The sequence below is a fragment of the Thermobia domestica genome, chromosome 1 (assembly GCF_964235325.1).
Source record: "Thermobia domestica chromosome 1, izTheDome1.hap1.1, whole genome shotgun sequence".
Lineage (NCBI taxonomy): Eukaryota > Metazoa > Arthropoda > Insecta > Zygentoma > Lepismatidae > Thermobia > Thermobia domestica.
In genome coordinates this window covers 154,595,194-154,622,806 of record NC_137454.1, presented here as the reverse complement: position 1 = coordinate 154,622,806, position 27,613 = coordinate 154,595,194, and the positions used below count along the sequence as shown (strand labels likewise).

Here is a 27,613-nt window from a genome sequence, read left to right as displayed (position 1 = left end):
CAGTATTGTACACTGCCATATCGTGGAACGCCTCCTATTGCAGAGGTCTCAAACTGTATTGGACACTATTGATTCCCATAGACGCCGTGCGTCAAGAGCCATATGTCACATGATCTCTTTCCCGTATATTCTTCTTGCGCTAATTCCAACATGGCAGCTTTTCAGATGTCCCCTCATGATTCACATTATGTCTATTCAGTGGAGCTCTACATATACTCCTCATATCCAACATTTGACCTCAATCCCTCTACTCGTTTCAAAATTAAAATGACATTTCTACACATTTTCTATGTTCTATCTTCGCACTTTGCCTTCACTTATCTCCCACCCTGTATACAGTCTGCCACTAAACGTCCTTTTTCTCTGTTTCTTTTGGTGCTGAATCCAGTGCTAGAAATCATTTTCAGCAAATGAATTTATCAAATCGGAATGTTCCCTTGTCAGTTCTCCCGTTTTACTCGTTAATTCTTCCATATCATTCACTTACATCTATTACCCGTCTCATTTATCCTGCAGAGTGAAAAAGCAGGACTGTAAGTACTTCATTTCTTTTTTAAAAAAATCTTTACAATGTTTGTAATTAATCACTTTCCACACTTTAATACTACCTAGAACTCTGAAATTTTGTATAAGCATGTAAACCCAATGATAATACGTACAATATTTACATAATTTTCGTAAACAGATTTTTTTAAAATTTAATATACAGGTATATATATATATATATATATATATATATATATATATATATATATATATATATATATATATATATATATATATATATATATATATATATATTTCTATATATATAGTTTACTAGTAACTATGCGTATACCCTACTCCACTATGCCATCAAAAATGCTCTACGGTTGGAATGTGGAGTCTAACACCGAGAAGATCTTTCTGATTTAATTTTCTTTCACACAAATTACAAGAGTGAGTTTTTCCCACTCTGAAAAAATATTTTGCACACACTAAATAGGCGGCTTGAAGGTAAGAAAGAAGAGATGTTAGAGAAGATCAATTTGGATTTCGGAAAGGAAAAGTCACCAGGAGATTGATTTTATACGGTTACAAAAACTAAATAATGACTGAAAAATCAACTACCTTCACTTATCCGTATATACTCTATTTATAATATTCATTAACTTATAGGATAGGAACACAATATTTTCATAATGCATTGAAATTTAAGTACACATTCGATTTCGATCGTTTCTAAAGCAAGCGATATTTCGTTCGACCCCCTATTCTCAGCACCAAGAAGTAGAACTTCTGTTTAACGTGGAATTTGAATCACACGTGCTCCTACTGGCAATCGAACCCTGGTATTCCGTGCGGAAGACGAGTTTGCTAACCCATATCCACGAGGAAGCTCCAAATGTTCTGTGGAGTCGTCCTTGAAACAATATGATTCAATCCTTTTCCGTGATAGACAAGTCTTTCCTTTCACTTCTAAATTATGTACAGTGACAAAACTAGCACAGATTGAAAGATTCCACCTACCAAGCCGCATCCTCTCTTCTGCTAGCTGCAAGGAGGTAGACAGAAAACATTACTCTTCAATCCCGTTAAAACTGTAATTACATTGTGAGTAAGGGCAGCGAAGAGCTATTCTGTGAGGCAAGTCAACGCGAGAAAGAGCCAAGCCAGATAACGTAAACAATGGGTAACATTAAGCATAATGTTGCCGAATCTCTCATAGAAATCAATCACGGTTGTGGACTCCGTAATAAATAAATAAAATTTTTGTTCGGTCGTTCCTCATTCCTATATAGAAATAAATCCATCATTATTTCCTTTATTATTATTATTATTATTATTATTATTATTATTATTATTATTATTATTATTCATTGGGAAGGCACGTGACTTGGTGCCTAAATTACAGAGCCGCTCCCGTCCCGATCATAGAATTTGCGATATTTTCTTTACATTTAATCCTCTAATGGTATTTTGCGAAGGAAAAAAGTATCATTACCATTGCAACAAGTAAAATGTTATTTGAGTCAAGATACAATCATTTGTGGAGGTTTCACCGAATTGCTTTAAAAAAAAAAAGTGCCGCCACTGACTCATCGTTTGTAGTTTAAATCGAACATTGTAAATGGTAATACGAACAATAAGGCTTGAGTTTACGAAACCGTTCAACCACAACTCTGTAGTGTATTTCGCAATCGACTCTCACTTACCGGAGCACAAAGATAAGTGGGTTGGTCAGGGTCTTTGTAGCGATCACATTTCATGCAACAAAGTGCACGACTTGTTACAACGGATTGTGACACTGCACGACTCAAAAGTGAGTGTTTCCTTGTTACATAGGCAAAAAGAAGAAAGGAAACATCGTATTGTAAATGTTATAGAGGCTCCATTGCGTCGTGAGAATAGGATGTAGTAAGGTTTCTTTATCCGTTTAGAGCCAAAGATATAACAGTATCATAGTTTTAATTGTTGCACAATTCTATTGAAGAGATGGGTGCCTTTTCTAGGCTTTTAAAAATCTATTCAAGCTAATATTCCATTTAAAATACATTATACAAATTATAATTTGCTACAGTACTCACATTTACAAAATATGGGAAGCAATGATGTATTTTCTATATTTAAATATGTACCCAATATCGAGGGTTCTCAACCTGTGGTACGTGAGACGCTATTGGTGGTATTTATGATAGTATTAATTCAGTGATGCGCCGGTGGAAAAGGTTGAGAAACCCTGCTGTATATAATATGGGTGGATCATAACATAGCGTTATTTCCTCATTCTGTTTTGTCACGTATCTCGCTCTTTCAAATTCCTTCTAATAGAATTGCTTTTAATAAAACTCGGTTAAGATACGTTAAGGCAGTAGCCGGCAGAAGTATTCCTCGCTTATTTTCTTTTGGCACTAATTTCGATATGCTAACTAATTTAAAAGTAGTTTTCGATAATGTACAGCAAATTACATTTAGCAAACTGCACTCAAATTGATCCCGCAACTCCAAAATTATTGTAGAGGCGAGTATTCACTTATGCTCACAATTGTACAGTTTGCGACAAGAAAAAAATACCTTATCTTTTTCTTTTTTAAAAAAACTGTATATAAAATATCATTTTCTTTTATCTCAAATTATGGGACATACTAACTAACGGAGAGCAAGATGGCGATGGAATGACGTTACTCATAGTAAATGGAATCGCGTGAAACATTCGTCATTTGAATCGCTACACCATTTTCTGTCCATTTAGAAAGATGTATAAGCTAAACAAGCTATAGCTTGAGGCCCCACTCTCTTGGGGGCCCCAAGAAATTTTAAAGACAAAAACTGGCTGTAATATAATTTTCAAATAATAAGAGAAAGCAAATAAGACAAAACGCACATCCAATAACGGTATTTTGTACTGTTATGCACTAGGCTCTTATGAAGCAAGTAATGAGGGCCTCGCTTGTAAGGGCCCTGTTTCCCAACCCTGCTTATAATAGGGCCCCTGTTACCCAACCTCTCTTATAATAGGACCCCCGTTTCCCAGCCGTGCTTGAAATGGGGTCCTTGTTTCTTAGTTCCACTTGTAATGGAGCCCCTGTTTCAGAACCCCGCTTATAATGGGTGCCTTGTTTTCCAGCTCCGCTTATAATTGGGCACCGTTTCCCAGTCCCACTCATAATGGGGCCTCGTTTCCAAGCCCTGCATATAATGGAACACCTGTCCTTGCCCCGCTTTTAATGAGACCCGTGTTTCAGAGTCCTGCTTGTAATGGAGATCTTGTTTCCAAGCCATTACATTTAGCTACTTTAATAAGACTTCACTGTATAAGTGTTATGGTATCTTGTACTTGTATACTGATAGAACTCTAGTGCTGCCTTTTTTCATACTCTTTGGAATTCGACAAGAAATCGGGGCTGGTAACAATGGTTTCATTAAGAACACATGAAACGACAAGCTGGCGAAATAATAGTAAAATATTGGTAAATTACAGCCCTCAGCGGCGATACGTTTTATACCGCGAAATTATAGATATTTCGCTGTACGTATTAAGAGTAGTGTCAAGAAGTATTTTTATAATATTCAGAGCTACTACCCTTGTCACTCATCGTAGTGATTTATAGAGTGAAAATAATGGTTCACTTAAGGAAAGAAGAGCAGCATGAATCATTGGTTTTAGGCATGTTAGTCATTCGTTTTTATATATTAACAGTGCACTGTATTTCGTTATATAATTTGTGTTCAGAACTGCACAAGTGAATTTATCTTGTGTAAGTTAATATGCAGCAGTCTGAATGTACTGTATTAGGCCTATCGGCACTAGCGACTACATAGCAAGGTAAAGGATCTACCTGTATATCTTTTCACGTAGCAGTAAAAAGAAGCTACGTACTGTATATTTGTAGGTTTTATAATCATTTTAGTCTATGGTGACGTTTTTCAACGATATTTTGATGATTTTAAGCTAATTTGCGTCGTCCCACACCGCGTGTAATATCCGAGGGTTGGATTCTATTTTGGCCTGAGTTACTCTAGTAACTTGACCTGAAAAAACTCACATGATTGGCTGATAGGAGTTGAGCTTCAAGCAATACCTACTAAGAACCCTGGGTGATATTCTGATCGTATTTATCTACATTGGATCTCTGTAAACGTTTAAAATTTTACCAAAAAACCTGAATAGAAACAACTTGAAATTAGAAATATTGCGACCTCCAATATAAAAGCATGGAGTGGAGCTTTGATCATAGTTGGTGCAGAAGGAAGCAGAGAAGATCTGCAAGGGACTTAATTGGGACGGAATTAAACTACTGCTAATTTTACAGCTTTTCTGTAATATCTTCAAAATAGACAAAAGTTATCGAAAAGTGGAAACGCAGTAGGCATAAGATAACGTTAATATGACTCACCAATCTGTTTTTTTTTTCTTTGCAACTACGAGTATTTATAGGTTCAGCATTTATTTGTGGCTCTATAAAGGTCTGCTGTTCCAATGAACAGTGTGGACTACTATGATGATATTAATATTATATAAATGCATTCTATTAACTACAACTGTGTTGTGTTTATGTTATAACAATGTCATATTAATAATGCTATATACAGAGAAAGTTAAAATAATGGAGCCAGTTTCAGAAATTTATTGTGTGAAATCTAACGAACATGTGTTATTATGAAACATGTGCTAAGAAAGGTGAACTCTTTAAGTTTTCTTGAAACATATTCACAAATGATCTTAGCACATCGTGAACACGGCACACATCAATGCGATAGTTCATCTCGTGCCAAACTTTTTCCAGCATGTTGGGTCAATATCCGCAATAGCTGCTCTGATGCTGGCACACAGGCCAATTAATGTTGTTGGAAGTGGTGGTACGTAAACATGATTCTTTACAAAACCACACATGAAGAAATCACATGGAGTCAAGTCATATGTACTTGTTTACATGATAATGAAGCACACAGAAAGATCTCTGCCTTCCATTCAACGCCATTTTCCTTAACTGTTCGCTGCTGACTCCTAGCGGTGGAAAGTGGAAACATTGGGTGGAAACTAAACTTTGCAAATTTGCCTTTCGAAGCGCATGTCTCACAATAAGATATGTTTATTAGATTTCACAAGTTCATAATTTCTCTGACATCAGGTCCATAATTTTGATTTGCCCTGTATAACTATTAGCACTTTGGGTTAATATATTGACACCCTTATTAGTTCGTGTTATAGCAAGCTTCCAGAGACTAGATTATGAGTCAGAATTTTATTTCTAAAAAAATTTGCAATGTGTTGTAAATGTTGTAAGTTGATTAATATGTAAGCTAATAAAATACACATTTGGTGTGTAAACGTATTTAGATATCTATTAGGTCCATAAATTAACATATAGCATATATTCAAACCCCCAAAATGGCGACATTTTGTTGCTGAAAAAGAAAGCTATATATATATAAGGGCCCCATTACTTTCAATAGCTTAGGGCTCCATCAAACCTAAATCCGGGACTGGGGTAGACGTCTAGGTATTTGCAAGTGAAAATGAGATTGATAACTGTGAGTAGAAATATGAAACATTTTTTTTTTTCCCTTTCAAAACAGCGTTCGAAAGAGTGTAAGCGCTGTATTGAGAAACGAATTTCCTGAACATTGAGGAACAATGCTGTAAGGGTTTGCATTTTCTCTATAGCAGTTTCAGTTTAGCAATAATACTACAAAGCTTCCGAAGAAACGACACATATTTATTTTCTTACCACAAGACACATATATGATAAAGAATTAAAAGAAATGATCCAGCAATGGCTGGTTCCGGGTACATGCTGAGAACGGATGCTCCCTTCTCCAAAAATATGAGTATGTGATTGTGTATGTGCGTGTGCGTGAAAGAAATAGAGAGAGTAGCTGTGAGTGAGAGAGATTGAAGCACATAAAAAAAAAAAAAAAAAAAAGTGGAAAAGAAACTGAAGAAGGGCAAGTCGTACTTTTCATCATGTTTGCGTGTGTGCAGTTATCTATGATGGGTTACCGGCTCCTTAACATATGCCCTTGAACAGGCCAATTTTATTTAGTGTCCACGCCCACACGTATGCTTGGTTCCTTAAGCTGTCTCCTGTTCCCACGAATATTAAAGCTACGCAGCATCTGTTGCAGTGACAATGGGATACAAAGTTATTCGACCTTCGCATATACATATATTCAGGAGTACAGGACGTCTCAAAAGTCACGTACACATTATATAAATTTTAATAATAGATGATAAAACTGTGAGACCATAAATATTAGCTGCTGCAGGAGTATTGTTTGGCCAACAGCCTCGCTGAAAAGAGAGAGTTTCACATGAGAGGATTCACGAGGAAAATTCTTTAAAAAGATTGGAGTAAATATTACAGAACTAACTTCCTGGCGTTAAAACCCTTAAAAGGTTCCGAGACAAAAGGGTGGCTATTTATTATTAATATTATCATTTATTTAAAGAATAAAAGCTTACATATATTTTCCCTCACAATCGTACCACACATCTTGCTCTTACTTCATTTTCAAAAATTCCCCAATAATTATCTTGTTAATTCAGTCGGTGCAAAAATTGATTTCCTTCACTAACTTTGTTTCCCAAAAATTCTCCATAGGATGCTCCGATATATGTTTCGTTAAAAGTTATAGGAGAAAGTTCTGTACTTGTAGTTGGTGAAGAATGCTTAAATTCAACTGAGACTGACTGTCACATTCAGAAGTCTGTTACACACACACACACACACACACACACACATATATATATATATATATATATATATATATATATATATATATATATATATATATATATATATATATATATATATATATATATGACAGACTTCTTCTGAATGTGACAGTACAAAAGGAACCTAAAAGATGTATAAAATATATAGAGAATATGTTGATTAATTATACCAAATACAAAAACTAGTAAATATAGGTTCTGTTTTGTCCGGAAATCAGGATTTTCCCGACAGAAAGTTTTGAAAAGCTTTCAGAAAGCATTTTCTTGTAGATGAAAGGAAATGAAAATATTGCAAGCAAATAATGATGAAATAAGTTATTAGAGTACTAAAGAGCTCGCAAGATTTAATCCAACATTTTCCGCCGAACTAATGAATATTTATTGCTAGAAAATTATATGTCGATGTGTTTATCCTCTATTACTGGTGTCTTGTAGGTTACGTTGATTGACCAATGAAATTCGGTTACTGTCGTTATGTTGGAGTTTTTAGTACTTAGCTGCCATATATATGTGGATATGGATAAAGGTGAACAACGAATTAGCGGTGTTATACGTCTACATATTGAGATCTGTCAAGTTCTAAACGCTTGTGAAACTTCTTCCACAACAATACTGTGCCATAAGTGTGCAGCAGATAGTTTGTGTATTACGCTTAGGAGTGCCACCAGAACGATATATTTGTCGGACTCCTATCTATTTATCTATCTAATGGGGGCTATAGGGGCTAAAGCCCCTCTTGACGCTCAGGTATACACTGGATAAAATGGGCTTCAATCCTGCTTTACACTGGATAAAGCTGCAAATTATGGTTTAGCCCCTCTTTTGATCATATCCTGAATCCGCCACTATATATATATATATATATATATATATATATATATATAGAGAGAGAGAGAGAGAGAGAGAGAGAGAGAGACCAAAGATTAAAATATAATTATTCTTAATGTTTAGAAGGTCATGAGCAGCTGTAGATAATTTTATTTTCAGAGTTGGCAACTCTATTTACACTGCATATGTCGCGTCGGTACCTCAAATTACATCTTGTGAACTCTAGGCGGAAGGGAAAACAAGCCCACCCTAACCAGCAGTTTTTCGAAAGCTTTTGGTTACGTCGTAACGAAAATTTGAGCGACGACATAAATTGTACGTGACTAAGAAGTGTGGGTAGTGATGTGAAAGAAGAAATAGAATAAGAATTCTGTGCAACGGACAATATGGTAAGCTGCTTAGAACATAGGTGAGGAAAAGTTATTCTGCTAAATACACTCAACAATAACATTTGCAAGATGGAAAGAACACCGTGGAAACCATAGGTAACTGAGGAGATGGCTAACACGATGGAGGAAAACAAGGACGAAAACAACGGACAGCAAAGAATACAAAAGGATGAATAATGAATCGAGAAGAGAAACAGACAGAACCAGAGAGAATTATTTCGGAGAGATACATGAGAAGAAATAATAGGGCTTCAAAGGCGTGGAAAATATGATTTGATGAATCAGAGAGCCCAGGAATTGAGAGTAAAGCTAAGAAAAGCATACATACGTTTGGAATAGAAAATCAAGAAGCTAAGGTAGTCACTGATGATCAACGAATTCTTGGGATCTGGGAAGAATATATAAAGGATTTATATGACCAAAAGAACATTCCAAGAGATATCGCGATCGAACCAGAGGAAGAAGTGGATGAGGAAGTGAAAAGTGAAGTAGTATAAGCCATCAGACATGCAAAGGAGGAAGGTACCGATTTCAGTTATCAAGATGGTACGTGGAAACCGGACAAAGGATTTTTTTTTCAGATGTTACAATTGTTGCACTCCTGTAAAAAAGCAGGCACAAAAATGTACTACTTAAAGAATCATTAGTGTTATTTCCCACACTGGAAAGAATATTACGCGCATAGGAATAAGTGTATTGAAGGTAAGAAAGAAGAGACATTGGAGAAGACAAATTTGGATTCCGGAAAGGAAAAAGCACCAGAGATGCTATTGGATTGATAATTATATCAGAACGAGTTCTTGACGTAAGGGAAGAGTTATGTATGTGCTTCATCAATTGACAAAAAAACTTTCGACCTAGTCAATTGGACCAAACTTCTGAAAATAGGGTCAACTGGAGGGACTGTAGACTCATTCACAACCTGTACGCAGGAAAAAGAATGAGGTTGAGCTTGAATCAAAGAAAAAGGAATGGTGTGGAGAGTGGGAGAAGAGACAGACAGAGATGTCGTAAATTATGTCTCCCAATCACTCACCATTTATTTAATAAGAAAAGATCACTCCTAATAGCAAGTTTAATGAAGGAAGAATTACTATAATTGGAGACTTTAAGATTGGATGGCAGATCATTAACAAAGTCAAGTGTGCGAATGACATGGTTATTATAGCCAGAACCGAAGAAAGACTATACGAAATGATGGAGTTGAAGTTGAGAAACAATAGGAAATGGAAATCAATATCAAAACGTTGAAAGTCATGAGAATATCCCATGGAAACACATTACGGATCAGAGTAGGACAAAAAGAGCTTAACGAGGTTGATCGTTTAAAGTATTTGGGAAGTCTTTTGACGAGAGAAGCTTACTACACCAAAGAGATCAGGTAAAGAACTGCCGCAGCTAAAGAGCCATTCAACAGAAAAGACCACCCGTAACTAGCAGGCTTAAAATTGGATTAAGGAAGAAGCTACTCAAATGCTACATATGGAGTGTTGGACTGTATCGTTCGGTAACTTGGACACTTTAGAAGTTAGAAAAGAAATATTTCGATATCTTCGAAATGTGATGTTGAAAAAAGATGGAGAAGATAAAATGGACGGAGGGAGTAACAAACGAAAATGTTTTATAACGGATAGGAGACAAGAGAACGCTTTTAGCCACCATCTTTCGTAGGAAGGTCAATTGGATTGGACATAGTACCTTGCGAAGAAAGTGTTTTCTCCATAACACCATAGAGGAAAAGATGGAACAGAAGCGAGGAGTAAGAAGAAGAAGAACACAACTGACTAATCATTTGAAAAATAGGGGGGGAAATGGGAGTTTAAAAGAGGAAGCTGAAGATCGAGAAACGAGAAAGAAACGGTTCCAATCCCGAACGTAAGAAAGAAAAAAAGAAGAAATAACTCATTAGTCCTAGGACCTGCAGACAAGAAGAATATAAAATAATAATAATAATAATAATAATAATAATAATAATAATAATAATAATAATAATAATAATAATAGAATATACAATTCTTCGCACAAGTGTTTATATATGTCTAATTCAGCGAATCTCTCAGAAGGAAGTCATATAAGTAAAATATTAACATTTTATCGGTACAATCTGTGAGAAGAAGCAAACTTACCTATCGTCCTAACTGTTGCATTAGTGGCTAAATAAATTACAAGGACATTAGGTAAGTTTTCTTCCCTTAGGATGTAACAAAAAAATGTTAATTTTTACTGATTTGACTCCCTTCAAGAGCCGCCAGTAGTCTAATTGAAGAGGCGATTCAGTACATTTGGAAATGTTAAAGTTAATTTAAACCAGTTGAAGATCACTCAAGAGCATTGCCAGAACGAAATAAAAAGAGTAAATTTTTCTTGATAACTTCCACAGTCTTTGCACCAATGTACTTTATTATTTCAGGGCTCATAGTGGTCTGGTCTCTTGTAAATAGTTGAAAAGTGACCAAAAACACAAGAAAAAGTGACCAAAAAGTGACGAAAAGCACACGAAAAAGTGACCGAAAGTGACCAAAATCTGATCATGACCCTTTTTTCCTTTCTCAACTTCCCTATCACCTCTCTCTTTGTTTGTTGTTTTGTTTTATCTTTTCTTTTACTTTTTTTTATTGAGCTTCCTCCTTTCTTAGGCTTTCTAAATATGCTTTGTAGTTACAGTAAGCAAACTTAACAGATGTAAGAAGCTTCTGAGTAAGTGGAACCAGTTCTGGCCTATTTCCGAATTTCTTCAACCCAGATATTATATTTAACTTAGCATTGAGAGTTCTCAAAGCCATGAAATATTCAAATTCATCACCTACTCTTAAGAACATACAAGAAGCATAACACTAAACGAATATGATGAACCACACAAACAAACAAACACACACACACATACAGAACGTTGAGCGGAGCGTTAACTATTACGAGAGAAAACTAAACGACTATTATGATAGAAGAAAAAAATAGACACAGAAGGGTTCTCATCCCCACCTTGAGAGCTTAAGCATCCACCAACCATCCACTGTGCTTTAGAAAGAATAAAAGCTGAAGTGAGAATAAAGCTGACTGTTTCACATGTGGCCAGGGTTGGCAAGGTAATTTACTTGTTACGTATTTTACGTAAATTACGCGTAATTTACTAGTAATATACGTCATGTAGAAAACCAGTTTTTTACGCAGACGTAGAAAACTATATTTCTTTCATTAAAACTAAGATCATTTTGAATAGTCGGTCATAATGTAAGCTTAGTTTTCTTATTTAAGCATTAAAACATTATTATCTTCTAAACATTATATTTAAATGGAATGATTTCATGCCAAATTATAGTAATAAAAGATAATTTTGGATAGCCCTTCGCCGGCCCACTACTGCTTTCCACCTATTAGCGCACACACAAGCACAACCACCCAACATATAAGCACACACATTAAAAATATGTGTTGGTTCGGATATGTTTGAAAGTATCAAGTAACCTTTTGATTATAACAATGTATTGTTGTACCTTTGCAACTTTTAATATAAAACTCGAAACATTTCAGTATACTTTGAAACTTCTATTAGAAAAGAAAAAGAGATTGAATGTTAGGCTCATTTCACCTGCATATTACACACTAACACACACACATAACTGATACGAAAAATGTTGATCAGAATATTGAAATAATGAAATTTTAGAATAAACTCATCTGTTTTTCTTCCACGTCTCAACGATACTATATATATACCACTTCACTTAGCATTGGGACATATTGAATTTTCGATGTAAAAGTTATTAGATTCTCATTTTAAACACACACAACTGAAAAAATATAAAAGCACCCAACAGATTATACTAAATTTTTCGGAATGAACTCATTTATTTTGCTCTTTTTTTCCAAGTCCAACAACAACACTAAATAGGCCTATATTACTTCTCTTAGCACTTGACAATCATTTGAACATATAATGAAGACATTTTTCATGCTCATAATAAATAGACAAAACTGAAGAAAATACTCAACAGAATATTGAAGTACTTGTTCCTTCGTTTTTTTTTTTTTTTTTTTTTTTTTTTTTTTTTTTTAAGAAACAATTTGTCTTTCTTCCTAGTTCGAATACTGGATATATTTCACTTGGTTCCCATAAAACTGCGTATATCATTTCATTTAAAGCTTAGCCATTATTTTAATTCTTAAAAAAAAAAAAAAAAAAAAAGTTACATGCCATTTCCATTATAGTTTAGTACAATTCCAACACAATACTCTTAATCACACTAATATTCATAACTTGAGTGGTCCTGTAATTTGAGGATGTAGTATATTTGAAGTAGTTTCTTCGAACGTTCGAAGCTGAGCCGGTTTCTTGTGACATTATGGACCAAGGACCAATTTGAGAAAAAGTTTCAATTTGCGCTGAAGATGCTAGGATGCTCAGTAACTTCATAGCAAATTCCGACAACTTCTTATGTTGCCGAGTAGCGGAATACCAGAATGTGCGTGGTGTTGTAATTCCCTTCTTCATAAGTTCTTCAAAATTTCCACATTTTCCCCGATATTGTTGGTAGCTAGTTATTCCTGAAGGGCCGAGGTTTTCTAACAGAAACTCCTCTACTTATTCGTGATGCTTTTCTCAGACATTGCAGAATGTCGTCACAAATGGAGACCACGAAGGCTTACCATTGTTTTTATATTGCACAAGTTTCTTCCATGGCTTCTCTGGCATAAAAATTTTCTCGATTACAGAGGGTTTAAAATATGAAACATGATGAAATGGGTTTTGAACAGTCACGCATGCAAACCGTATTATACAATGCTACTTTACAAAGCCAATACAAAATTCCCAGTTTATGCCTACGGATTTGCAAAATCCAGCTAGATTCCATACAATTTTAGGAAGAATTTTTTTAAAGTTCAGCGCATAAAACGTTTTCTTTTAATTTGTAGACTTGTTTCTAATTTTTTACGTACTTTACATATTTTACGTAAATTACGCGTTTTTTACGCGTATTTTACACGTCACGTAGAAAACCTTTTTTACGCGTAATTACCCAACCCTGCATGTGGCAGCAAGTGCTGAAGCTTTCAGAAGAGTAATGAGTAACAAGTTTCTGCCTTTTTCCATTTATTTTTATTTTTCTTAGAAAACTGCCAATGCAAAAGATAAATCACACGAAAAAGTCACTGTATCTCCCAAAAAAGTAACTTTTACTGACAAATTTGATAAAGGCAACTTTCAATGACCAACATGAAAAAAGGAACTTTTAGTTTAAAAAAATGACACGCTATGAGCCCTGTTATTTGTACTCATTGAACAATTCTTGTAATATATCTATCCATTTATAATTTGCTTGAGTACTAAATTTTTTCCACGCGTTTTGTTTAAGAGTTCTGTTAAAACATTCTACCATATGTTGTTTTACGAAGACATACTCAAAATGGAGAACTCAAAATTAAAGAATTCTCAAAATATCATCTCTTTATGACTTAAGGTTTTCGAGATATGGTCCCTTAAATCTCCTGAAATCCGAAATTTTGGGCAATATCTCGGGAACAGCAAGTCATAGAGAGATGATATTGATATTGATCAATACCTAAGAGAATGGTAAACATTTTGATACCAACAGTAATCGGTGGCCACTGGCCACCGGTTACTATTTGGTACTAAAATGTTCACAGTGTTCTTAGGTATTGAACAACACCAATATCATCTCTCTATAACTTATGGTTCCCGAGATGTGGCTCCTTAAATCTCCCGAAATCGGCAATTTTTGGACTTATATCTCAGGAACGGTGAGAGTGACACGAAAAGTTCCATCACTTTCTAAGATAGTTTTTGATGCTCCATCGAATGGGGGACTCAAAATTGAAAAAATCGCAAATAACAGACACACATAGAGACAGAGAATTCAGTAACGAACTTGTTAAGTTTGTTGAAAATCACTGCGTATACACATTTTGTTTCTGTCCTGCACGAAAAAGCGAACACAGAGCTCTGGACGCACAACTTACGTTCCAGATACACGTCCTAACATTCATCTACGTTCCATGAAGAGTCCATATGATAGGCTATTCCACAGCTTAGCAAATATAAGATACCCTGATACAAATACTTCCCATTATGTTCTCCTGATCAATGTTTAAAAAGAGTCCTCAGCGGTAAGATACAGTATTTCTGACTTTCTCTGTCAATATTTGATTCAAAACAATTCGTAAATATTCGTGTTGACAATGTTTGCAAATATATACCTGCAATTGCAAAGTTTGTTTGAATACGTCACGACGCACATTGTGTATTCAAAGTAATCTCTCTAGGGAAATCAAATCATAAAATCGTTAACGCATATCTTTTTCCTCTCACTATACACAAACAGATACATAACTACAGGGTTACCTAATGCAACTTTTTTTTCCCACGTTTAAAGAAGATATGCCTTGTGGTTAATTTTCATTTTGCAAGAAAAAACAACGAAGGAAAAAGAGGAAAACGATTGTTTTGCAAGGTAGGTAGGAAGAAGAACCTCAAAAACTGGTTATTGTGCTCTTAAGATTGCAAAGAATAATTTTTAAAAAAATGTTCGTAAATACTGTAGTTAAGTATACTTCAAAATCCAGCCAAGATACAGTATTACCCCTTATAACTAACTTCACGGTGCTATGCTCAATGTGACGCGCAGTGCAAAGTCTCACGCCGTGTCGACTGCCCCTTCTCTGTTTACAACTTCAGCTACAGGTCAATGTCGTAAACAGGATAAGACGGCACTTGCACTTTAACCTAGGTTATGCAAAAATTATTCCTGAGAGGAAAAGACGAAGAGATTAAAAGCTTTAACCTCCAAACTGTGTTTAAACAGTCATTAACCTTGTTCACAGGTTGAGAACTTAAATGTGAATGTCCAGAATATAACGGAAGTAACTACTAAACTAGATAGGTGTATACTCTTTCAAAATCAATTTTTATTGGAGGCTACGTGGCTCAGCGTTACAGCGCTCATCTTTCGTGCTAGAGGGTTCTTTGATTCGATCCCAGGCAAAGTGAGCTTGTGGTAGACAACATCGTATTCATGGGTTTTCTTATGTTTCTCCCATATTTTCATTCAACAAATCATTTTATTATTATCCATCTTTCTTAACCATCCGCCTCCTTTAGCCTACAGGCATAACAGTGGGGTGTTAATTCAATCTTCTCCATTATTCCTTGGTTTCATCAGGACAATTAGTATCGTTACACGTAAGATCAGAAAACTATTTTCGATGTCGAATTTACGAACACAAGGTGCAATGAATAAAACGTACAGGCTAAATATTCTCTCATCAGTTATTTTGGATAGTGTTGATACCCGATCAATCTGATATGGGTCAAACAACTGAAAAATTATGTGTGGTTTAACTAATTTATTCTTATTCCACTTCGTCCCCCATTTATCTACACACCTCATTCACCGTTAATAAGAATTCATCGCGACATAAAGAAATGTTAACAACCGAAAGACTACAAATATAGCTATCCACCAATGTGTTGACAGGGCTGATCTATTGACTTCAACTGATAAACTAAAAACGCCGAGACAATAATTGACTATCATTGAGGCTACACGAGAGATGAGACACAATCTACTGCTTAAAATTACATCTGAAGTAAGAAAGGGAGTTGACATTCATTATTTACTATATATATATATATATATATATATATATATATATATATATATATATATATATATATATATATATATATATATATATATATATATAGCGAAACTCTGATGTCCTGTTACTTCTTACAGTGCAGCGAACTACGGTACTTGACGGATAGTACGAATATACTTAACAACTAACCACTGTGCGGCGAATGCAAACCGACACTTTTTTTAAACCCACGGATCGCTATTGATGTTAGGCATTTGTTTGTTGGTTGATTTGACTTCAACGCCCCTTTCAGCATCGAGGTTACGTAAGACGCTGACATACACGTTAACGTAAAATTCAAACCACAGAGGCTCCCACCGCGAATCAAAGCCGGGTCTCTACCGCCAGAGGCGCGTGTCCTAAACCACGAGGATTATGTTGTATATACTATTTCTAGCACTTTGGAAATATTTATTATAACTATTAATTTCAGTTTTTGTATGGACAAGAAACAATAAAAATAAACCATTAGTGTATATTGGAAACAAGTATAATAATGAAAAACGATAGCATCAGGATAATTCATCGTGTTTTCTACCTGCCCTGCTAGGTCTCCTAACCTAAGCTAGAGCTATACGATCGATTGACATTTTCATATATCAAAAAATATCGATACATACATTCTTTTTTGAACCAATTATGATTCCAGACTAAAAAAACAGAACGGCAACAGTGAAGAAACGCATACCAGTGTATACAGAAGTTAAAAAACGAAAAAAAAGCGGGGAAGAAAACGGTAAGAAATTCTAAACTCGGAAACGAGTAGACGTCCTCTGAAATCATCACTGCCTTCACACTTTGTTATTTAAACAACTGAACGAACACTAGCTAACCAAAACCATTAAAGTTATGAACATTTGTGTAGTAGGGTCTAAAGGCTGACCTTTACCTAAATTTTCAAAGAAGAGTGATACGAGTAGCTCTGTGTATCCATTCAAAAACATTGTTCTTCATTACATCTAGCTGCTACCAGAAAATATGTTGCCAGTAATTTCCACAGAGGCGCAGAACATTCTTGAGGAAGGTAGAAGCGATTTTCCTTTCTTCTTTCATACATGGCACCTTTGCTGTCACACTAAAGGAACATTTGAAAGAAGTGACAATAGTTTAGAACACAGTACACGAGACGAAAAAACAGGTAAAAAAATAAATAATAAATATTAAAGGCTAGAGAAGAAAAAGCTGTTTCTGTTATTCAATAAGCAGTAAGGTTAGACTGTAAATAACAATAATATTCTCATAAAGAAGAAAGAGAGAGTAGGGAGAAAAAAAGTGAAGGCGGGCAGGTGAGGTTAATAAAAATAAACGAGCCCAGATACCACACTTCTATTTCTTCGTCTATTTTCATTCCAGAAGAATCTCATTATTCCATTGTAAATGAACATTATCGCCCACAAGGACACACTTCCAAGCGTGGCAATGGAAACAAGTTAATCGAGTAGGACTCTCTGGTATGTTGTGTGCACCTATCTTGTAGACTGACACGCCTATTACATTGTAGAAAGCAAAACAAAATTCAAAATGGAAGTGTAGGAGGCCAAGAAGAAGAGGGGGGGAACGGAAAAGAGCGCCAAGACCTCGTTAAAAGAGTTTCAGACAAGCAACTCCACTTTTATGCAATAGTTTCTCACAAGATGTAAATGTATACAACCGACCAGAATTCTAAACAAATAAATATTCTCTCTCTCTCTCTCTCATACATAACTAAATTTGAGAAGGATATTGATGTTCGTTCTTTGCAACCGTTAAATGACGGTTAGATTTTATTCTGTATTCTTTCTTTTTAAAATCTAATTTGAATATCTTATATTCATTTGTGTAGACTTTCATGACTAATTGATTACACATTCCTTTTTAAAAAAAATCACATTTTCAGAAGGTTGCGTTTCTTCATTTAACACGTATTTACATGAACTGTTACATATCTTTTTTAAATCCTCTTTATGCCGCCGCTTTGAAGTTGTTAACGTTTTTCATTTGCTCCAAATTTCTCTTTTTTCTTCTGAGGTGCCAAACGGCATGGCTCATTGAGTTGTTATCTTCAGTATCTGAGGAAACGTGTAACCTCTAAGGACTATAGTCATATTTTTCTTTACAATGCGAAAACGAATTAAGATAAGTAAAATCTGGAAGTCAGTAGATAATCAACATAAGCATTATCTGAAATATAAGCAAAAATATAGGATCAAAACCTGTTGCCAGTGATTGAATCCTATACATAAATAAGTTAGATTGAACTACGTGCATTTTATGTGAACGAATATTTTATGTGAATTCAATAGGTAATATATCTTCATTACTTTTACTTTTAAACCGAATATTTTTTTAAGAGTTTATCTATGAAGGCACTACTGCTAAAACACTGCTCTATCATTTGATATTTTCTTTTCCTTTTTTAATACCTAATTTCTTAATAAAACTGCATAACATTTATAATAACATATTTAGAACTGTCCGTTCTCGAAAAATCTGTTTTCGATTTTCGGAAATTTCATCTTTCGATTCTTCGTTTTCCGTTTTTTCTAAAGATTTTTCGTTTTTCAAAAAAAAATCGTTTTTCGTTTTTTCAAAAAAATATTTTTCGAAAGCTGTGGCCATCCCTAGTATACATGTTTGCCGCAAAAATTGATGATTCTGTTACGATGGCAGATTTGATGACTAGTGGCTAGGAAGTTTTTAAAAGACCGCCAAATACGCAACAGAGATGATATTCTAATAAGTATTTTTTTATTATTAAATAAAAGGTTTATAAGTCTAGACAATCGACATTTAGTCCCTTACGCATCCCTTAAACCATTATGCATAGTCTTGGCTTCGATCCCCTGCAGAAATAGCATGCCTAAGAGATGAGAGTTGAGGATATCTCGTCTAAAAGATGTTATAAACGTGGTAACCGTGCTCATTTCGATCATTCTGATTTTCCAGCTTTCAAACCAAGCTCGATTTTCAACTGAATAATCTAATAAGTTTCAATTCATAATAACGGTAATTCTAAATACTCTGGAAACATTTATTCATTGTGATGTTCACTACCTTCTGATTTAAAGCGAACTTCTTCTTTGTTTAACAACAGCTACGCGAGTACCTTCTGAATCTCCACTGACTTTCGAAATATGCATCTAGATATGCGCGTATGCATTTTTTTAAAATTCAGGCTCTAATTGTTACTCTATTATAATCTGAAAATTCTTGAAAACAAAATTAACTTAAAACCCTAGAAATGACAAGGTGAGTCTCTGAGGCTCATGACCACCATTTTTATTAAGTTTAGTCAAGGAGACACTGTTACACTAATACCTTATTTTATACTGTTACACTAGTTATGACAGTAGTAATCAGGAATAGAGTTATTAACAAGTATGTATGCACAATTACAATAAAATAGAAACATTTACATGTAGGTATCAGTGTGCATAGTAAATGAAAATACATATGAGCTTCATATGCTCACTTTGTCATGATTAGTTACAAAATTAGCTTGTCATTTCCAGGGTTAGCATTTTATAAGTAGGTCTATTATATGAAAACTTCTAGAAATTTTTAGTGTTTGTTATTGCGTTATTTACAAACTATATAATAATAAGAAGAAAGTAGAGAAGTATAGTGAAAACCCTTATTTTGTATGATCAATACATTTTTAATAAGATGTTTCATAAATACAAAACATATAATCTGATCTTAGATTTTGATGCGTTGTTTGAACAGCAATGTATTATGTAGTAGCAGTTTCAAACGTTAGATTCATTGACAACAAAGTGAAAACATTGTAGTTCGAGCACAGCGTAATACGTTGCTTAAAGGTAATTCAGACACTTAGCAATGTTTTTCACAGTTAAACAGTTATTGGACGTAAAACAGCTAAGTGAATGAAAAAGGAACGAGTGAATGAATGAATGAAACATTCACCTCCGCCGTTTGTTCTTTTTTTTTCCGTATCTCAAGTATCCATTTCTTGCTATTAATGATGTGGAACGCTGCGTTGTATCTTTCAACTATGTCCAGCATGACCTCTAGGTATGATACAACATAGATACATCCTCAAGGGCATCCAAGTACCCTCATGTAATTATAGGTATGTACTAACACGTGTGTTTGACTAGAAGTCATTATCTAACCACTCATTAGTACCAAGAGTCCAGTTTATTCTGCTTGCTGACCACTTACTTCGGCTGCCTACCTTTTTGATAACTGAACCACATTCTTTCGGGAACGCCTTCTGTTTCTTCTTCCTTACGTATTTGGTGTGTACAGTCTTACTTACCTACACATGTGCACACGAAACAGTGTCTTCAATATAAGTACTTATTCTATGTAGCACACGTTGGGTTGTTTTAATAAGTGCGCCTACAAATTGTTGGAAACATAATGAAAGATTAGGGTTTTAAGGATGATGTGTTCCTACTGCTTAAAAGCTACAAATTAAGGCTTCTTTTTCTTCTTCTTAAGGTGGCTAGTTACATTTTACTTACTACAAACAACATCAGGATATGTTAACATTGAAACAAAAATAATGCATTATTAAACCGTTAGCTTTGTTTTGTCTTCTGCTGTTGTAAATCCTTCCAATAACGGAACATGAGGTCCTCCAGCTTCCAACTCAATCCCACACAAAAAGTTTCAAATATTTGTTTAGAGAAATATATTTGAATTACTCGTAATAATTTCTTTCGTATCATGGTTTGGTATAACAAATCAAAAAGTAATCTCCAATCATTCATTGAGAACTAATAACATTATGGCCTATGGAATCCGAAAGTTAAGCATCAATTTCACAAAAACGCTCCAATGTCTTCTGTCCTTAGCCAACAAGATCCAGTTTCTACTTTGCGTTCTTATTTCTGCGAGATCTATTTTAATATTGCCCTCCCAACTGAACCTAGATCTTCTAAATTATCTTTTTCCGATTGTTCTCCAATATGTGCCCAGATCTGTCTCATGATCGATGTGGTTTAGTAAATTTAATGCTTTGACTTTATTATTGAACTGTGTCTGTCCTCTTGCTACTGCCATATTGAAACACTTAGTGAGGGTATTCTTTAGAATCAGTTTTATCTTAATAGTTCGTGATGGGTCTAATACATCCATTTTTAAGTTTGCAGTAAATAAATAAATTGTTTTCCTCGATTTTCTCGGAAACTATCAATGAGGATTTGCAACCATAATTTTGTCCAGATCAATCAGAGCTATAAATTTGTACGTGTCTCATCTTTGGACCATTTCTCAGGAGTTTGGTTTTCTTAAACTCCTTTTTATACATGAGTTGCATATAAAGTAATGGCAACACGTTATAATTCATACTTGGCTTTATACAAAGAACACCTGTTACATTCCTTCAATATAATCACCTCCTATCAGTGTCACCTTCTGCCACACGTGTGGAAGGTGACAGAAAAATCACACATAAAATTAGACTAAATTTACAGAAAAGTATAGATTTCCAAGGGTCCGAACCCCACCCCCAGCATGACACTTCCACTTACTTTCCATTATACACTGACTAATATGGTAGAATGTTTAATTCAAGGAACGATGGAAGAATATTCCCACCGAAATGTTAACTTAATGTAAAACTGTAAAACACCAGTCTTTTTTCTTCCCTATAAGTTTCGATGCATAGATTAAATTTAATACCAGTACGTCCACGAGACACAACACGGAAGCTACGTAAAAGCAATATGTTATATAGTAGAGAGAATGAGTAACTGCATTAACAATAACATTCGTGACATAATTTTTAAATCATCTCACAACAAAGTTAACGGGTGATAAAGAAAGGGGAAGCCGATATGTAATGCAGTAAAAAAAAAAAAAAAAACCGTATTTAATGCATTAAACTTTTAAAAAAAATCTTGAAAATTTCTTCTTCATTCGAGACTTTTTTCTCTTTATCCTTTAAGCCAAGACAAAACACGATCTATGCCTAGATAAACCACATCGTAAAAAGCTGTAATAATACGCTTCGAATCTCCACCTTTATAATTAAGGCCCTAAGCCTGCCACATAACTTAATATGCTTCTTCTCTGAGAGAGTGCTCGAGTCTTCAAGCGACGTAAGGAAGGATATATATATATATATATATATATATATATATATATATATATATATATATATATATATATATATATAGTATAACAAAATCACCACAAGTCATTTCTCTCTCAGAGGCTGGCAAATCACAGTAAAGAGACATATGATCAAAAGTTGTTAAGGTCATTGGTCGTTTTTGAAGAAAGACGAGGGAGAGAAAGAAATTATAAAACGTGCAATATTCATCTATGTTCAAAGACGGAAACAGGCTTTAGGCGGAGTTACTATTGTAAGCAAGATTTCATATTTTGCAGATGTTTTGATCGGGGAAGAGTTTGTTTCCAGCCCAATGTTTTCGTATTGTACCGCAATGTTTTCACACAGCAATTTGCCATAAAAGTCTTAAATAATAAGCTTTTATGTTATCTTTATAGTTTATCTTTCAATATTAGGAGATGAAAGTAGTACAAAACTCTGTATAAATTTTAATTTCTTGATATTATTAACAACGTTTCAAAGCAAACATATTTTTCCAATTGATCGGGAACGGTAAGGTGTTTAAATGGTAAATAATCTTTACTATTTTCCAAAACAAATATATTTTATTATATTTGATTCATTTTTACGAGATGAAATGAGACATAACTTTTTCAGATGACCTAGTATATTAACGAAATGATACAAGACAAAATCAAGGACTGCCTAGCAATCAATCCTATGTTCCATTCCATGTACTATCATGCTTTAAAAAAAAAAAATCACCTATTATTTATTAGCATTGCCAGAACTCCAGACGCCGACGCGAGTAACCGGCCTTAAGACATATTTTACGGGATTATGGACCAACGAAGTAAATTTAGGGACTTCAACATTAAATCGCTTATAAATAATTATCTACCCTATTTATACCTGATAATACAGAAATATATAATTGCTGTATTAAAACCCTAGGTTTAAATTCTTTACATTGTTGCGCCTGTGTTATCTCGCGGCATCAACATTGTTTTCATTTGGTTTCTGGAGGTGGGGACTTAAAAATTGGTTTCGATGGAAATGAATTGTACAGTAAGTTCTCCTCTTTGAAATCGATATCATAGTTGATAGTAAGGAATTTACGGAGTATGATTTTCGAGAAAACAGATGCACCAAACATGGTCAAAATAATGCAGTATATTCTCGTTATACTAGTCAGTAATGCAGTCAGAACAAATATTTAGTGTAAGCCTAATAAAAGCTTTATGATCAGATGATAGAACGTCACCAGAAATTGTGATGGCCGAAGTTTGTGTTCAGATGAACTTGAAAATAACCTGTCAAATTTTCCACACAGCAATTCTGGAAGAATACGCGACAAAACGTACTAGCGACAAAACGTACCACCGACAAAACGTACCACTTACCCTGAGGGATGCTTGTGAAGGGTTTTCTAAAAACACTTTAAATAATGACAAGCGACAAAACGTACCACTTGCCTGGAGGGCTACTTGCGAAGAGTCTTCCAATCAGCCATCAAATAATGACAGGCGACAAAACGTACCACTTGATAGGACGGTATATAAGTATATATATATATCGGCCAAAATAACCTTAAAAGTTGAACAGATTGGTGGTGAGAAAAGTACCGATGCAAAACCAAGACTAAGACCATACCTGCAAGATTCTCGCCAGACCAAAACCATACCTGCAAGATTCTCGCCAGACCAAGACCAGGCAAGAATTTGCATATGCAATATTTGAATATTTGCTGATTTCCATCACACTTTATCCAGGCTTTGGACCAGGGACGGATAGGTATTATTAGAGGGGCGCGGGCGCTTTCTTCCACAAGGGCCACCAGCATCTCAATGTCACAAAACAAGTTGCACAGTTTTCTTTCTTCAGCAAGTCAATAGTATTAACAATTGACAATTAAAACCTGATATTCTTTCATCAGTATATTATTCTGAATTGTTCAAAATAATATATGAAGTTCAAGGAGAACGTATACTATGTTAAAAAATTAGCAGATGTTTTAGTGTACTAGTTTTTGATGCTACTGTATCTATCACTTTTGCATTCGAAATATTTTTTAATAAATCTTTTTCAATAGACATCAACATAAATGTTTTCAAATGTTCCTGAGACATGGTACTCGTTAGCCTATTTTTAATGTATTTCAGTTTATTTAAGTTTTGAAAAATTTCTTTTACATGTTACCTGAGTTACGGGCGAAGTCAATAAAAATTTGTATTCTGGAAACCTGGATAAGTATTACTGCAAAATTTACAATTCTGCAAAATTAAAAAGCAGCACATTGGACAATTTTGCAACACGTTTTGCATTCGCTTTCCTTGTAAACAAATGTATTTTCTCCTAATTCTGAATCACTTGCACCATCACTACAGTCATTTTTTCTCGGTTGTGCTCGTCATCAAGACTGACTTTCAAGGATATCCACGTCCTTCAAAAGTCCAAGAGAATACATTTATAGTATCCTTGAAAACTTCTTTACTGAAGTTTTTCAGAAAATATGTAAGTTTATCGAAAGGCACGTCTGGAAGTTCTATTACTTGGTTGAAGTGTCTAGGGTCCAAATAATCCATAAAGTACATTGCTTCTTGAATCTTGAAGAAATACTTGAAACTACCATGTCCAATATTGTGTTGAATGCTTCGATGCAGTACCTGGTCATTGGATAGAAGCAGCTTCATCTTCACATTCACAGGAAAATCTTTGTCCATCTCTGAAGGCGCATTATCGACAGGTCAATAGGAAAAAAATCACGTTCTAAGTCTTCAAATTTGTTATTGGCTCATTCTGCAAAGCTTAATGCTGCATTCTTAACGGATTCAAAATCATCTCTCTACTCTTTCACTTGGAACAGAGTAGTCTGCACCATCCGATAGGACTACACTAGCAGCACCCTCTATTTGGAGATAGTTTGACAGAGAGGTCGGCACTTGAAATATCTTAAGGAACATTTCTGCTGTCCGAATTGTTTTGAACTTGAGAAGATCTTTTATATATCCTTTCGCTTTACACCTAGCTTTTGGTTTGATATTTTCTGTAGAAGCAATTTTCTTATTTATTATGGTCAACTCTATATACGAAGCACTTTCTGGGTTCGAAAAATGACCAAACTTTTTCTGAAAAACAGTGTGTTTTCTACCATCTTGTCTCCGCAATAACTGTAAGATGCCTTTGTTAACATTTGATCTTCCAAAAGTCCATTCGCTGATAAGACTTACGCATAAATATCGCACAGTCATTCAGCACAACAATGACACAGAATCAATGCAAATTTTTGTCAGATCACATATGACATGATTGAGTATATGAGCGTAACACCACACGTGTAACTGACAAGTAAACCTTACGTTTGGGTGAATCGAGTTGCTGACTGAGACATATATGAGAAAGTAGTACTAAATGTGTTCAGTATTTCAGTGAAGTTGTAGTTGCGAAGCTCCAGGGGCTTAGGAGATACAGCTACCAGAACATCACATGGAAGTACAGAATAGTCTTCATACAGTTGGAGGTAAACGCTCTGTAAGACCTCTTGTAACGACAAAAGGTGAATAACAAATATGTGGGTACATATTAGGACTAGGGGGAAGTCATATAGTAAGGGTATACCTGACGGCGGCCATCTTGAAATCCGCCATTTTGAATTAAGGTTAATTTTTTAAAATAGGAATAGGGTCAGGTAATACATGATTTAAGGCGCAAATTTAGTCAGAAGAACAATGGTGATGTTAATTTTGATTTACGTGTAATTGATAAAAAATTACAGAGAAATTAAATATTGTTGCAGCATATGTATTAGTCCTTTACCCCACCATGTAAATTTTATGTTAATGATAATAATTAAATAAAAAGCAGGTGGATAAATATTAGGTCTATGGTAAGAGTTACCTTGATGGCGGCCATGTTCAAATCCGCCATTTTTAATGAGACAAAAGTTTTAAACAAACCGCATAACAGTGACACCTTATTAATGGGAAATTTTACCATAACTCCAACGGTATAACCATTTTTGGTTTATCATTAACCAGCACAAAATTAAATGGATCGCTCTTTACGACTACTGCTTTGACGGAATTGTTAACGACAAATGTGTCAAGTGTAACTCGATTGCCTTTGTCAGGTTGTGCTCACTGTGAGCAGAGCATTTGTGCAAGTCGTGCACTCTTTTCTGAACTACATATTGATTGTACTAATTGAGGACTTTTCTGGAAGAAAGACCCAAGTTCAATTATGACTCAATTCCACTTTGGTCATTTTTCCTTAAATTAGCCACTTGTTTATGCGATAACAAATGCTGGTTAATGATAAAGCAAAAATGGTTATACCGTTGGATTTATGGTAAAATTTGCTATTAATAAGGTGTCAATGTTATGCGTTTAGTTTAAAACTTTTGTCTGATTCAAAATGGCGGATTTGAACATGGCCGCCATCAAGGTAACTCTTACCATAGACCTAATATTTATCCACCTGCTTTTTATTTAATTATTATCATTAACATAAAATTTACAAGGTGGGGTAAAGGACAAATACATATGCTGCAACAATATTTAATTTCCCTGTAACTTTTTACTAATTGCGCGTAAATCAAAATTAATGTCACCATTGTTCTTCTGATTAAATTTGCGCCTTAAATCATGTATCACATGTTCCTATTCCTATTTTAAAAAATTAACCTTAATTCAAAATGGCGGATTTCAAGATGGCCGCTGTCAGGTATATCCTTACTATATGACTTCCCCCTAGTCCTAACATGTACTCATATATTTGTTATTCACCTTTTGTCGTTACAAGAGGTCTTACAGAGCTTTTACCTCCAACTGTATGAAGACTATTCTGTACTTCCATGTGATGTTCTGGTAGCTGTATCTCCTAAACCCCTGGAGCTTCGCACCTACAACTTCACTGAAATACTGACCACATTTAGTACTACTTTCTCATACGTGTCTCAGTCAGCAACTCGATTCACCCAAACGTAAGGTTTACTTGTGAGTTTCTTAGTGGTTAGGCGGTTAGCGTATGCGCCTTTGTCGTGGGAGACCTGGGTTCGATTCCTGGCGGGAGCTCATGTGCTTCGGATTTCTCGTAAATCAGTATGTCCCTCTCATATAGCCTCGGTGCTAAAAGGGCCGTTAAACTCAAAATCAACTGAATCACAGTGTAACTGATCATAGGTGAATTGAAAAAATCCGAATATTGTCCTTGCACGTTACTTGAGCCATCGGTTGAATTTCCAATACACTTCTTAATATCAAGGTTCAACTTCTGCAGAATTTCCAGCAGTAAACCGCAAGGACACTGGCCTGTGGTAGATATGCATTTTACAATGACAACAACACTTTGTTTAACAACCATTTTAACAACATACCGTAAAACAACATAGCACTGGCCTGAAACTACTATATCTTGAGTAGTGTCTAATAGAACAGAAAATATTGAAGCTTGAGAGACTTCTTTCGAAATATCTCCTCTGATAAGTGTGTTGATAGCATT

At 34.9% G+C, this 27,613-nt stretch overlaps 1 protein-coding gene across 3 annotated transcripts in view; it reads right to left on the bottom strand.

The window, feature by feature from the left end:
- LOC145690190 (uncharacterized) overlaps positions 1-27,613 on the bottom strand; it is a 313,493-nt gene that overhangs the window by 262,938 nt on the left and 22,942 nt on the right. The gene's annotated exons all lie outside the window — the stretch shown is intronic.